Genomic DNA, 12009 nt, shown 5'->3' on the forward strand with positions numbered 1-12009 from the left:
TCTATATTTATGTATCAGTAATCAGCCGACTTGCCCGACATTTCTATGCATATGTTTCAGAAAAACTATGCGGTTCGTGCATACCCCACAAGACAAAGTTTCACCTTCCACGTACTCGCAAACTCTTTGCTCAAAAAAAAAGAAACAATTGCTTTCACCGGACTCAAATTCTGGAATGATCTTCCCGCAGATTTAGTCAAATGTTCTTCTCTGTTTCTTTTCAACCAAAAACTCAAATTGATGATACTTAATGAGTATAACTTGCCTGATGAGAATCATGTAACCTGTCATTTTACATTATTCTCTTTCAGTGCATGACGGATCAATTTGAAGTGTAGGCCCTACGTTTGCTTTACCTCTGGTTTCAGCTTTTATTGTGTTTATGCATGCTCCCATATAATCACTATACAGTATGCTCATACTTTGAACTCGTTGTGAAACTGATCGTAGGATGGATCATGCTCATATACCAGTGTATTTTTATGCTATTTTGGATTTTTTTTTACCCTACGGCATATTTTCATTTAAAAAATTGTAGATTGAATTACTCTCTCTTTTTTCTTTCTTTTTTTTTTAGCAATTGACCTCAAATTTGTGCCGTTGTATTTTTATTTATTTATTTATTTTTTTTTGGGGGGGGGGACTTAGGGTACAAATAAACATTTTATTTTCTTCAGGAGTCTCAGGGATGCTCAGAGTATCAGTTGAAGAATATCAGTACCTCACAAATGAAAATTTCAAGGGTCCTAATTAATGGAAATGTAGGTGTTTCTTTTTTTAATTTGCAACAATTTCTGTTGAGGTTTCCCTCGACTCTACCCTGATGGTCCACCTCTACACCAAATTTGTGAAAATGGAGATGATAATAATGAGCATTAACCCGTTTATACTCAAAATATGTGAAGTATCTATCAAACTCTGTTCACTGTGGTTAGCAATACCAAGGAGATTTAAGAGATGGAGTTCCAACTGGCTGTAATTATTCAAACAGCTGCCATTTTCTATTGATGCACAAAAGAATTCCACATGTGCACGTGTGCCTTTGATGATCAGGGTTAAATACCGCCATCTTTTTGAGCAATCTGAAGATTCATTTTAAACTCTAACATTATATCGTCTATATTCTGTTTGTTTATTTGTCATATGTGGATGTTCTCTTAATGATAAAGCATATGGAAACAAAAGTAAATCCCGTCCAAGATTATGTGCAAAAATGTAAACCTGAGCTGTATATCGTGAAAATATTTGAAACTGTACTCTCACTACAAAGCCGATCGCTTCCGACAAATGAAACTGATATGGTATAATTTTCGAGTATAGTTCTTTATTCATTAATATGTTAGATTCGTGTAAAGTCATGTAAAAACGAGTAATTTTGATTTTCATTTCATCAATCTTTGTACAATTTTTATTCGCACATCCCCGTGCCTGTACTATTAATGTGCCGCTTGTTTTCTAAGAAGGGACGGCGAAAAGCAATTACCATCACAAAGACATCTTCCTTTGAGAGCGACGAGTCATGATGCAATGCCACATGAATCAATTGTCTTCCTATCTGTGAGGCAGCTCCAGTTTAGCACATACTTCAAATATTTCTGAGTGGCGGCATGAAACATGGGATCAAAGGGAACGAGACTGTTGTTAGACCCCGTTTACAGTGCGGGGCCGGGCTCGGCCGCGGCTCGGCCGCGGCCGAGTCCGGCCTCAATTGCGCGGCCGAGCCTCGCAATTTTGTCCGTTTACACTGCTTGGCTCGGCCGCGCTTTTGATTCAAACCTTTCAATATTTTGTCGTAGTGGCGCTCTGCTTGTAAACAAACGCAATTTGGTATTGTCTGGTTTTCAGACCCTTTGCCAAATGAATTCCGTGGCGACGAAGTCGCCGTTCGGGCAAAGGCCTTTGCCGAAGGAAAAATCCTTTGCAGGACAAAACCACCTTAAACTATACTAGTTTTCCACGTTGAGGGGGTTAATATCGTGAATAGCGAAATAGTACGGGCAGAGGGTCTGGAAGGCAGACTAAAATTGGCCGCGCGATTGGCCGCGCATTTGGCCCAGTTTGCGTTTACACCAAGAAGAGGCAGGGCTCGGCCGCGGCTCGGCCGCGGCCGAGACCACCTCCAGAGCGAGGCCAAGACCCCGTTTACAGTGCGAGGCTCGGCCGCGGCTCGGCCGCGGCCGAGTCCAGCCCCGCTTCAGTGTAAACGCGCAAAAGGCAAAAATTGCGAGGCTCGGCCGCGCAATTGAGGCCGGGCTCGGCCGCGGCCGAGCCGCGGCCGAGCCCGGCCCCGCACTGTAAACGGGGTCTCTATGACCCCGTTTACAGTGCGGGGCTGGGCCGAGCCGCGGCCGAGCCGCGGCCGAGCCCAGCCTCAATTGCGAGGCCGGGCCCCGCAATTTTGTCCGTTTACACTGCCGGGCTCGGCCGCGCTTTTGATTCAAACCTTTCAATATTTTGTCGTAGTGGCGCTCTGCTTGTAAACAAATGCAATTTGGTATTGTCTGGTTTTCAGACCCTTTGCCAAATGAATTCCGTGGCTACGAAGTCGCCGTTCGGGCAAAGGCCTTTGCCGAAGGAAAGAATCCTTTGCAGGACAAAACCACCTTAAACTATACTGGTTTTCAACGTTGAGGGGGTTAATATCCTGACTAGCGAAAGATACAGGCAGAGGGTTTGGTAGCCAGACTAAAATTGGCCGCGCAATTGGCCGCGCATTTGGCCCAGTTTGCGTTTACACCAAGAAAAGGCCGGGCTCGGCCGCGGCTCGGCCGCGGCCGAGACCACCTCCAGAGCGAGGCCAAATGCGAGGCCAATTTTGGCCTCGCATTTGGCCTTTTGCGCGTTTACACTGAAGCGGGGCTGGGCACGGCCGCGGCCGAGCCGCGGCCGAGCCGCGGCCGAGCCTCGCACTGTAAACGGGGTCTATGCGAGGCCAATTTTGGCCTCGCATTTGGCCTTTTGCGCGTTTACACTCAAGCGGGGCTGGGCTCGGCCGCGGCTCGGCCGCGGCCGAGCCTCGCACTGTAAACGGGGTCTATGTTACTCCATTTCTCAAACCTCCTTGCCAATAGTATACTCACTGGATAATGTACATTATATCCCAAAGGACACATCCGGAAAATTACATCTTTACGCAAACCAACCCACTTTTAGAGGGAGGAGCATACAGTATCCTACGATTGATGGGGTGACCACCATAAACAATTAATGAGTACTGAGACCAACTGAAATATCTTTTAGAAGGTGCTCAGATCTGGTTTTCATGTTTTTACATCATGTAACAGATCTTTACAGAAGTGGAATGAAATTCTTGAAATTCTTGAGGGAGTTACAGTGTAGACCTTGCATTAGAGATTTTCGTAAGGTGTAAGCGAGTTCTTCACAAAAATGTTTTTGAAAGGTCAAGGAACTTTCAAAGTGATCTGTTGCATACTTTAAAACGAGAAATGTTCGTGTGCATTTTAATTTCGCGAATTTTGTGAGAGCCCAGTTTTGCGAAATTAAAGTGCCTGCTAAAGATCTTGTCTACACTATATGCATTGAGTGTTAGACTCAATTTGAAAAAAAAAACAAACAAAAAACTAGAAATGTCGCTATGGCGACTGATGCCTCCGCCATAATGCATGATTGTCCCAATAGGCGTATAGTACAATGTCTTCACAATGTGTGATCCATGACAGTTTCACATATCTGGCAAAATATTGAAATGACAGGTTTGTCAGAAATGCCTTGAACTGGGTTTGCTATAATTTTCTAAGAGTGCAGGTACACATATTTGGGGAATTTTGGGAAAGTTTATGCAATGAGTAATTTCCAAGGTACGAAGAAAGAGTGTGATGACGGTACAAAATAGATTTTTTTTTTTTTTTTTTTGGGGGGGGGGGCATTGAAACCTGGCCTTTGACCCTTAACCTTTGACCTTCTGGCTGGAAATTTCCCGGAGAATCTCCATTAGGTAATGCATGTATTAAGTTTTGAAACTAATAATGCAAGCATTGCATATATACTAGTATATGAGGGAAATAGTAAAATTTTGAGGAGTTGACCTTGACCTTTGACCCCTGACTATTGACCCATGACCCCTTTTGACCTTTGACCTTTTGACCATAAGGCCAAAGCCTTATGACATGAAACTCTCTCTGGAGAATCTTTACGCAGTAGTACATGTCCACACCAAGTTTCAAGAAAATACCTTCGGGCATTGCATAGATATGGGTGAAATTGCAACATTTGTAGCATTTGACCTTGACCTTTTGACCTTTGACCTCTTGCCAATGTCACTAAAATCTACTCAACTAATTGTCCCATCATACATCATCCTTGGACCAAGTTTGGTGAAAGCTTCTTCATCCAGTTTTGAGTTATCACGTAAACAGATAAATTTTAGGATTTGACCTTGATCTTTGACCTTTGACCTCTGTCCGATTTCACTGAAAAACTAATCAAGTAATTGTCCCATCATACATCATCCTCTAACAAAGTTTGGTGAAATTGCTCCATCCAGTCTTGAGTTATCGCGTAAACGGATACAATTTCATGATTTGACCTTGACCTTTGACCTTTGACCTTCAGCCGATTTCACCCAAAATCTAATCAAATAATTGCCCCATCATACTTCATACTTGGACCAAGTTTGGTAAAATTCCAGTAAATATTACTCAAGTTATCGCTTAAACGAAAGCGGACGGACGTACGTACGGACGTACGGACGTACGGACGTACGGACGGACGGACGGACGGACGGACAACCCGAAAACATAATGCCTCCGGCACCACTTCGTGGCAGAGGCATAAAAATCATGCTGCAAATAAGACCGTCGGCTCCCATTCGCGATAATTTCATGCTGCGAAAATATTGTTTTACAGTATAATGTGTGTATACACTGTCCACTGTATACAGGACTGTGATATATAATATCTAAATTTTGTAAAATTATCTATGATTGTTTTCCTTCAGGATTGAAAATTTCTTTGCATTCTATTTGATATGCTAATGATATTACTGAGCATAGTTCCTATGACTTGCGCAGTTATGTAACTCCAAGCATTCTGACATTACACAAGTCCTCTGCTAGCAGAGATTTTCATTTTCCCAGCCCTCCCGGCTCCCCAATATACTTGCATTTCTATCAATCAACACGAGGCATTTGTTTACAATGTACACACGACTTTGTGTCCCCATGATTATAAATTTTGTGTATCTGCGACTTAGATTCAGATAACTTTATGTTCATGGGCTTGACACTTAAAAAGTTCAATGTATGCATATTTAGTCAGGAGACAAATGTCAATCCAATTTTAGGTTGCTGCATTCTGGTAGCCAAATCCAATGGTTTCTCAATGTCACATACAGTAAACTGTTGTTCGAGATGGTATGATGCAAGCACTTGTACGAGTGGCGTGCCAGACTCGCAATAAGTTTTGCTTTCTAATGTATTGCACTTCAGTTTTCTGAAAATGTACACATATTGTAAATGTGACAAGTTATATTTATGCATTTTAATAAATTTGAAAAAAAAAATCATCACTGAGTTCTGTACTCAAAATCTAACAACAAGCATTTCATGAAGTTCACAAAAAGTCTGTTGAAATGGACTTCCGAATTCTGTCTGGCCATCTTGATACTGTATAAGCTCTTATTTTCGTGTACAGATATTTTCGCAAGATGTTGTTTTCACGATTGGAAACCTTGGCTATCGTAAGTGTACCATTACCCTAGCGCATAGCGACATATTTGCGGGTTCTTAAATTCGCAGTCCAAGAGTGATTCGCGAAATTCACAAAAATGTGCAAGTAGAAGCAAACTTTCTTCTCACCCACACAACATAGACCAATACCACTGCTTGAGCCAACATACCTAACAGCAGCATCTCATACAGGTTTTCAGAATTTTTCACAATGTGTGTGTGTGTGTGTATATATATATATATACACATATATATGTGTATATATATAAATGTGTATACATATATATATATATATATATATATATATATATATACATCTTGGAATTTTCCACGTGTTGGACTTCGAATGTTGTAATTATTAGAAGAAAGAGTCTCAAGTACGCCATGGATCCAACGATTACACAAAAATTTTATTACAAAATTTTCGGTCTGCCTCAGACCTTCGTCAGTGCATTGTCTTTACACTGACGAAGGTCTGAGGCAGACCGAAAATTTTGTAATAAAATTTTTGTGTAATCGTTGGATCCATGGCGTACTTGAGACTCTTTCTTCTAATAATTATATATATACATATATAGATGTACATATACTGAAAGAAATTAGATTATAAATGTATACATATATATATATATATATATATATAAAATAACGAGTCTCGAGTGTGCCATTTGTAGTTTCAACAAGGCTTTTATTCACAAAATTTTTGGCCCTTTGTCAGTGTATACAATCACTGTATACACTGACAAAGGCCCGAGGCGAGCCAAAAATTTTGTGAATAAACACCTTGTTGGAACTACAAATGCTGTTCTCCATATATGTATATGTATATATATATATATATATATATATACAGTATATATATATATATATATATATATATATAGACAATGAAGACAAACAAGTTGACATAATGCATTAGAATCCAACTTCATTTATTTGTAAACAAATAAATGAAGTTGGATTCTAATGCATTATGTCAACTTGTTTGTCTTCATCGTCTTCATGCTCTTATTCCAACACGCGGATAATAATACCATTATATATATATATATATATATATATATATATATATATATATATATACATACAGATAGATAGATACATACATACATACATACATACATACATACATACCCACATACACACACTCAGTACGTTCATGTACACTTGTATTCATGTAATTTGTGAGCACAAGGTTTTACAGTATAACATTTCACAATTTGGGACTTGTGAGATAATATCATGGTTGAATGTGTTAACAATGACTGCATCGCATATTGATGGAATAAAAATGAATTACAGTGTTGTTGCTTTTCAAAAGAAAAATTAACAATTTACCCTCCCCACCCCCTGGAGATGATGTACAATGCATTTGTGTACCCAGTGCCCTGTTTTATAAAGTTATAATTACATTGATGTTATGGTTAATTTCAATTGTAAGTCTATGGCAGCCTATGTGGTAAGGAAATTTATAATCGATTATATCTTTTGATAAAACGGGGACAAGAAGTCATGTCGGTCAACTCTGATGACACTGCATACAATGTACACAATAACATGTAATTTTGTGTCATGTGTTGAGAAAAAAAAATAAATGGAAAATCTCACCTCAGTTTTTTTTTTCTCCATTACAACCACAAAACCAACAAATACTCTGAAATACTATGGTATGGCTTTGCTTAAGAAAGAGGTCAATATAATCTGGTGATAAATCTTACAAAGGCATCACTGTGAAGCATCAACAATAGGAAACATTTGAAAAGAAATTATTAAAATTATTCAGAGCTGTTATGTGCATACATACAAATAAATATTTCATGTAATCATATGAAAAAACATTCAAAAAGGGCATGCAATGTTAACATACAGTACTTGCAGAAAGTGCTTCACAAACTCTTAAAAGATTTTCCTTGCGGAAAAAATGTTCAGTATACTCGTCAATCGACACAATACCCAATGTTGTATTCAGAAATTACCAGTTAGGTTATCTTCACACATACTCTAAATCAAACAAACACAAAAACAAATCATGTTGTCTAGCATTTTGCTAATAAAAGTTAGTACCGTGATTTCATCAGTAACTATAGTACATGCACGATCACAGACAACTGTCCAGCAAGGTATGATAACAAACATCACCATTAGAGTTACATGTTTGGTAAATGCAACATTACCAAAACGAAAGCGGTGGCTTGTATCACTTTTTTTTTTTCATACAATCCAAGCAAACAGGAGGAGAAAATGCTAATATTTTCGGGAACTCCCCATTGTGTTACCTAGATGTGGCAATTAAAATAATTAATATCAGTACTCGATGTGAATACAATTGCATGTGTGCTGTGTGTCTTATTTCATGGCACATGAAGCAATAGCGATAGCGTTTCTCCAAGCTTTACCCGAATGGGTGTCACAACCTAACACTGCTGCATGCATGTATTTTTACTACATGTGATGAAAAATAGAAATGTAGTAGTAACCAAGGGCAGTAATACATATACGCTGCAATAATAAACACTATCCACCCTGACCGAGACTGGTGTGGTGCAATAATGATTGCATGACAAGTAATTTTATATGTAGGTCTGTGACAAATACAGTAGGCCTACCAGTAATTCAAATGAAGTCTGTGCAAATAAAACCTAACTTCCCAGTTACTCGTTGCATAGACCGATATCAAATGGCAAAGAAACATTGAGAAGGAATGGGAAACCAGCAAAAAATGTGAGTCTATGAATGCAAAGCTGAGTGTATACAGAAAGAGGGTAAAATAGTATCCTTGATTAACTTAGCTCCCTGCATACTCCGGTAATATCTGTGCACGCATATCAAGCTCCATTTGAAACACAAGATCAAGTTTAAGCAAAGTTTATACTGCTGTATCCTATTCCATGAAACAATTACATGTACAATGGGGGGAGGGGGCATTACCCATTGACCTAACCACAAGTACACGTACTATTTCTGACACCCCCCCCCCCAAAAAAAAAAAAATTAATAATAATAATAATAATAATAAATAAATAAATAAATAAAACAAATAAAAATAAATAAATAAATAAATAAACAAAATAAAAAATGTTCCACTGCCCCTGCAATATACAATGTACAACATGAGATACTGTAAACATAGCACTTACTTACATTCAGATGTATTTACTTCATTATATGCAGACACTCGCATATTGTGCAATAATAGCACAAACACATACAGGAAACTAGGTAGAATGTAAGGGCAGAGGGGTAAATGCCCCCCCAAAAAAAATAAATAAACAAACAATGCTGAATTGAAGACTTCTGTAATTTCAATAAACTATCGCTATTATCATCCTCATTTTATCATAATACTTTTATATATCACTTATATTATCATTATACATTGTACTTGTCATCTTCATCATCTCATTATTACTACTTCTATTTTTATAATCATTAATACTAAAATTAGCATTACTTTTCTTATCACTATTATCATCATCATCATCATGAAATGTCCCTATTACACTTATCCCACAGATTAACCTGTTGAGGACAAGTTGATTTCGCTTTTAAAACACGCATTTCCCACAGGCACCTGCCTAAGTATCAGTACACTAGGGACAAGTCTTCCAATGGGTAACGAGTGGCAGTCCACTGCAATGACTTGAAGTTGCAAACAGTGCAAAAATATAAAAGACTCCTACATGGCAACAAAAAATGAAGCCACTGTAAAGTGCATAGAGTTCTGATAATGTGACAAATGCATATTGCCCTGTTGTGTTTGATCTTTTTATTTCTCTGTCATTACGCACAATATTACAGTCAACAAGAGTTTGTATGAGAGATAGAAAATAAACCTTAATCGGGAGAAAGAGCATGATCCCTGTGGCTGCCCCCACAGGGGGAAAATTCCACAAACCTCAACCATTGCATCAAAAATATATCAGTGTTTCCTAATAAGCCATTATGGACAAGCTGATTTTGCCTTGATACACATTTCCTATACAAACCTGCCCAAGAAAACTTGGGACAAGTCTTCAATGGCCCGAATTCACGAAGGCGGTACAATCTTTGTCCATGGTTTAAACCATGGACAAAGACCGCAGTTTTGTATGGGGCACCAAGTGTCGCATGGCCTATTTCGTTATGAAATCAGTCATTTCGTCTACGAAATGTTAACATTTCATAACGAAATAGGCCAAGCGACACTTGGCGCCCCCTACAAAACTGCGATCTTTGTCCATGGTTTAAACCATGGACATAGACTGTATCACCTTCGTGAATTCGGGCCAATGGGTTAAAAGTGGAAGAATGAGTTGTTTCCCACCTACTGCGCTTGCAAGAAGAACTCAAGCCGCAGACCATTCCCATCATTTCCAGCAAAGTTGGAGAAAACTGGAATCATCACGGTGGCAAAGTGCAACTTTCTCATATCTTACTACCGGTGTACAGTTCAACAAAGTATTCTGGGCCCTGTTTCATAAAGCTGTTTGTAAAGATACGAACGACATACAAGCAACTGGTGATCAGTTCTTGTGCTGAATTATGGAAATTCTTATAAGTATAGCACATCAGAACTGATCACCAGTCGCTCGTAAGTTGTTCGTAACTTTACGAACAGCTTTATGAAACACCCCCCAGGTAAGCTAGGTGTCATACAGTAAGAGTACATTGTATGTCCCCCAAAATTTACAACAGGACCCTCCGCAATGATAACTTTAAAAATAGGGAATCAATCCAAATACAATTTCAGGGTATGAAACTATATAACTTATTACCCACATCTTGCAGAAAACCCCATCCGACTTGCTTCAGTGGTCAAAGAGAAATAATGATTTTTGTACAGCATGTCAGGAATCCCTTCCCTCCAAGTTCTGTCCATTGTGTTCACACATTAATATGCAGCTCCAAGAGCATCCAGGTGCTAGACTTGGAAGAATCACATCCACGACATGCTTCACAACGTTTCACATTTCTCTGGGACCACTTAACCAAATTGAATGGGGCTTTCTGCAAAATAGAGGTAAGATGTTATATTTTTACACCTTGAAATAGCATTCAAGCAGTTTAATCATATTGGAAGTTATCAAGGTAAAAGTCCAATCAGAATTTTTTTGGGGGGGACATACTGTACAGTGTATTAAGTGTCTTTAGACATGCATCCTAATTTTGCAGCTATAAATATGGTGCAGTGAAGACAACTAGGCAAAATGACACAAGAATTTTAGAATACCAAAAGAACAGTCAACAATGGCAGTAAGTCATCAATCTGAGCGAACATGTGCATCAGAGATGCAAAACTTGCATTCATCTAGTATTTCTCTGGTCAATGTTTGAAGCATCCAAAAGAATGTTTGGGGAAAACATGTGTACCTCTGAAGATGAGAGATTAATCTAATGTCATATATCTTTTCAATATTTAACATCACTAATTATGATACAGTTTGATATATTACTATAAATGCACATATATTACTCATTATTTCAATTCCACCACCTACTAGCATCACATATTACATACGCTTGCTTATTCATCATAATACGTTTAGTATATCTGAATCATTCATGGTTACTGATTCGATTATAACATCTGAAACATTCTGATGCGGTCTGATTTGCACAGTTTTGTAAAAGACTGTGCACCCAAAGATATATAGTTCCCTACATGATAGCTCAAACCAGACAATTCAAACTCTTTAAGCGAAATTCAGTCACTTGAGCTCACAGATAAAAAAAAAAACAAAGGTACTCGCTACTCCTCTCACATTGCCTTTCTCCCCTTGACCACTAACTTGACCCTCTAGTGTCCCTGTCCTGGAATAACTGACCAAACAAGATTGACCAGTTTGATGAATTTGAGCGATTCATTTGAAGTTCTATTGAATTTTGATCTCGCTGATACAATAAGCATTGTACGGTATATGCCTACATATATGTATATACACATACACACACACACACTCAAACACTCAAACACTCACACATCCAAACACAGACACCACTAGTACGATTCCATCATTCACATCCCATCAAAACTATTTGCTCACTTGTGTGATATCCGCCAGTGAAATTCATGAGAATAGCCACTTGTCTCTACCTAGAACTGAAGATGTTTCAACCTTGAGTACATTCCTTTTCTTACAGTTTCTGAAGGCACAATTTCTGCCAAGACTCAAGTGTAATAGCGGCAAAATATCCAAAGTAAGTTGAAGGCCAATGAATGTCCCACATTTCAATAGAAATCAAGCACTTAATTTTGTGGCTAATAACATCATTTCCATAATGATTTCAAAATAAAAATTCAGCCACAGTGAAAATTGACAATAGACTTTTGTCATTACACACA

Source organism: Diadema setosum, chromosome 8 (genome assembly GCF_964275005.1).
Source record: "Diadema setosum chromosome 8, eeDiaSeto1, whole genome shotgun sequence".
NCBI classification, from domain to species: Eukaryota; Metazoa; Echinodermata; class Echinoidea; order Diadematoida; family Diadematidae; genus Diadema; species Diadema setosum.